This window comes from Triticum urartu, chromosome 7A, assembly GCF_056163025.1.
Source record: "Triticum urartu cultivar PI428250 chromosome 7A, HENAU_Tu73, whole genome shotgun sequence".
Taxonomy (NCBI): domain Eukaryota; kingdom Viridiplantae; phylum Streptophyta; class Magnoliopsida; order Poales; family Poaceae; genus Triticum; species Triticum urartu.
In genome coordinates, this window is record NC_141879.1 from 126721652 (window position 1) to 126726433 (window position 4782).

Genomic DNA, 4782 nt, shown 5'->3' on the forward strand with positions numbered 1-4782 from the left:
CCCAAGATGGAGATCAAAGGAGCTATGTGATATTGGCCATATCATGTCACGTTTATTATTTGATTGCATGTGATGTTTATCATGTTTTGCATCTTGTTTACTTAGAACGACGGTAGTAAATAAGATGATCCCTCATAATAATTTCAAGAAGTGTTCCCCCTAACTGTGCACCGTTGCGACAGTTCGCTGTTTCAAAACACCACGTGATGATCGGGTGTTTTATTTAGACGTTCACATACAACGGGTGTAAGACAGATTTACACATGCAAACACTTAGGTTGACTTGACGAGCCTAGCATGTACAGACATGGCCTCGGAACACAGAAGACCGAAAGGTCGAGCATGAGTCGTATAGAAGATACGATCAACATGAAGATGTTCACCGATGTTGACTAGTCCGTCTCACGTGATGATCGGACATGGCCTAGTTAACTCGGATCATGTAATACTTAGATGACTAGAGGGATGTCTAATCTAAGTGGGAGTTCATTAATAATTTGATTAGATGAACTTAATTATCATGAACTTAGTCTAAAGTATTTTACAATATGTCTTGTAGATCAAATGGCCCATGTAGTCCTCAACTTCAACGCGTTCCTAGAGAAAACCAAGCTGAAAGACGATGGCAGCAACTATACGGACTGGGTCTGGAACCTGAGGATCATCCTCATAGCTGCCAAGAAAGATTATGTCCTACAAGCACCGCTAGGTGAAGCTCCCGTCCCACAGAACCAAGACGTTATAAACGCTTGGCTGACACGTGTTGACGACTACTCCCTCGTTTAGTGCGGCATGCTTTACAGCTTAGAGCCGGGACTCCAAAAGCGTTTTGAGAGACATGGAGCATATGAGATGTTCGAAGAGCTGAAAATGGTTTTTTAAGCTCATGCCCGGATCGAGAGATATGAAGTCTCTGATAAGTTCTTCAGCTGTAAGATGGAGGAAAATAGTTCTGTCAGTGAGCATATACTCACTATGTCTGGGTTGCATAACCGCTTGTCTCAGCTGGGAGTTAATCTCCCGGATGATGCGGTCATTGACAGAATCCTCCAGTCGCTTCCACCAAGCTACAAGAGCTTTGTGATGAACTTCAACATGCAGGGGATGCAAAATACCATTCCTGAGTTGTTCTCAATGCTGAAATCAGCGGAGGTAGAAGTCAAGAAGGAACATCAAGTGTTGATGGTCAATAAAACCACTAAGTTCAAGAAAGGCAAGGGTAAAAAGAACTTCAAGAAGGTCGGCAAGGAGGTTGCCGCGCCCGGCAAGCAAGCTGCCGGGAAGAAGCCAAAGAATGGACCCAAGCCCGAGACTGAGTGCTTTTATTGCAAGGGAAGCGGTCACTGGAAGCGGAACTGCCCTAAATACTTAGCAGACAAGAAGGCCGGCAAAACAAAAGGTATATGTGATATACATGTAATTGATGTGTACCTTACTAGTGTTCGTAGTAGCTCCTGGGTATTTGATACCGGTGCAGTTGCTCACATTTGTAACTCAAAGCAGGGGCTGCGGAATAAGCGGAAACTGGCAAAGGACGAGGTGACGATGCGCGTCGGGAATGGTTCCAAGGTCAATGTGATCGCCGTCGGCACGCTGCCTCTATATCTACCTTCGAGATTAGTTCTAAACCTTAATAATTGTTATTTAGTGCCAGCTTTGAGAATGAACATTGTATCGGGATCTCGTTTAATTTGAGATGGCTACTCATTTAAATCCGAGAATAATGGTTGTTCTATTTATATGAGAGATATGTTTTATGGTCATGCTCCTATGGTGAATGGTTTATTCTTTATGAATCTCGAACGTGATACTACACATGTTCATAATGTGACTACCAAAAGATGTAAGGTTGATAATGATAGTCCCACATACTTGTGGCACTGCCGCCTTGGTCACATAGGTGTCAAACGCATGAAGAAGCTCCATGCAGATGGACTTTTAGAGTCTCTTGATTATGAATCATTTGACACGTGCGAACCATGCCTCATGGGTAAGATGACCAAGACTCCGTTCTCAGGAACAATGGAGCGAGCAACCAACTTATTGGAAATCATACATACTGATGTGTGCGGTCCATGAGTGTTGAGGCTCGCGGTGGCTATCGTTATGTTCTCACCCTCACTGATGACTTGAGTAGATATGGGTATATCTACTTAATGAAACACAAGTCTGAAACCTTTGAAAAGTTCAAGGAATTTCAGAGTGAGGTTGAAAATCAACGTGACAAGAAAATCAAGTTTCTACGATCAGATCGTGGAGGAGAATACTTGAGTCACGAATTTGGCACACACTTAAGAAAATGTGGAATAGTTTCACAACTCACGCCGCCTGGAACACCTCAGCGTAACGGTGTGTCCGAACGTCGTAATCGCACTCTATTAGATATGGTGCGATCTATGATGTCTCTTACCGATTTACCGCTATCTTTTTGGGGCTATGCTTTAGAGACTGCTGCATTCACTTTAAATAGGGCTCCGTCGAAATCCGTTGAGACGACACCGTATGAATTATGGTTTGGGAAGAAACCTAAGCTGTCGTTTCTAAAAGTTTGGGGATGCGATGCTTATGTCAAGAAACTTCAACCTGAAAAGCTCGAACCCAAGTTGGAAAAATGCGTCTTCATAGGATACCCAAAAGAAACTATTGGGTACACCTTCTACCTCAGATCCGAAGGCAAGATCTTTGTTGCCAAGAATGGGTCCTTTCTAGAAAAGGAGTTTCTCTTGAAAGAAGTAAGTGGGAGGAAAGTAGAGCTTGATGAAGTATTACCTCTTGAACCGGAAAATGGCGCAACTCAAGAAAATGTTCCTGAGGTGCCTGCACCGACTAGAGAGGAAGTTAATGATAATGATCAAGATACTTCTGATCAAGCTCCTACTGAAATTCGAAGGTCCACAAGGACACGTTCCGCACCAGAGTGGTACGGCAACCCTGTCTTGGAAATCATGTTGTTAGACAACGGTGAACCTTCGAACTATGAAGAAGCGATGGCGGGCCCGGATTCCGACAAATGGCTAGAAGCCATGAAATCCGAGATAGGATCCATGTATGAAAATGAATTATGGACTTTGAATGACTTGCCCGTTGAACGGCGAGCCATAGAAAATAAATGGATCTTTAAGAAGAAGACAGACGCGGATGGTAATGTGACCATCTATAAAGCTCGGCTTGTCGCTAAGGGTTATCGACAAGTTCAAGGGGTTGACTACGATGAGACTTTCTCACCGGTAGCGAAGCTGAAGTCCGTCCGAATCATGTTAGCGATTGCCGCATTCTATGATTATGAAATATGGCAAATGGACGTCAAAACGGCATTCCTTAATGGTTTCCTTAAGGAAGAATTGTATATGATGCAGCCGGAAGGTTTTGTCGATCCTAAGAATGCTAACAAGGTGTGCAAGCTCCAACGCTCGATTTATGGGCTGGTGCAAGCATCTCGGAGTTGGAACATTCGCTTTGATGAGATGATCAAAGCGTTTGGGTTTACACAGACTTATGGAGAAGCCTGCGTTTACAAGAAAGTGAGTGGGAGCTCTGTAGCATTTCTCATACTATATGTAGATGACATACTTTTGATGGGAAATGATATAGAACTCTTGGACAGCATCAAGGCCTACTTGAATAAGATTATTTCAATGAAGGACCTTGGAGAAGCTGCTTATATATTAGGCATCAAGATCTATAGAGATAGATCAAGACGCCTCATAGGTCTTTCACAAAGCACATACCTTGATAAGATTTTGAAGAAGTTCAAAATGGATCAGTCCAAGAAGGGGTTCTTGCCTGTGTTACAAGGTATGAAATTGAGCTCAGCTCAATGTCCGACCACGGCAGAAGATATAGAAGAGATGAGCGTCATCCCCTATGCATCAGCCATAGGTTCTATTATGTATGCCATGCTGTGTACCAGACCTGATGTAAACCTTGCCGTAAGTTTGGTAGGAAGGTACCAACGTAATCCTGGCAAGGAACACTGGACAGCGGTCAAGAATATCCTGAAGTTCCTGAAAAGGACTAAGGAAATGTTTCTCGTTTATGGAGGTGACGAAGAGCTCGTCGTAAAGGGTTACGTCGACGCTAGCTTCGACACAGATCTGGATGACTCTAAGTCACAAACCGGATACGTGTATATTTTGAATGGTGGGGCAGTAAGCTGGTGCAGTTGCAAGCAAAGCATCGTGGCGGGATCTACATGTGAAGCGGAGTACATGGCAGCCTCGGAGGCAGCACATGAAGCAATATGGGTGAAGGAGTTCATCACCGACCTAGGAGTCATACCCAATGCGTCGGGGCCAATCAAACTCTTCTGTGACAACACTGGAGCTATTGCACTTGCCAAGGAGCCCAGGTTTCACAAGAAGACAAGGCACATCAAGCGTCGCTTCAACTCCATTCGTGAAAATGTTCAAGATGGGGACATAGATATTTGTAAAGTACATACGGACCTGAATGTAGCGGATCCGTTGACTAAACCTCTCCCTAGAGCAAAACATGATCAACACCAGAATTCCATGGGTGTTCGATTCATCACAATGTAACTAGATTATTGACTCTAGTGCAAGTGGGAGACTGTTGGAAATATGCCCTAGAGGAAATAATAAAAGCATTATTATATTTTCTTATTCATGATAATTGTCTTTATTCATGCTATAATTGTGTTATCCGGAAATCGTAATACATGTGTGAATAACAGACACCAACATGTCCCTAGTAAGCCTCTAGTTGACTAGCTCGTTGATCAACAGATAGTCATGGTTTCCTGACTATGGACATTGGATGTCA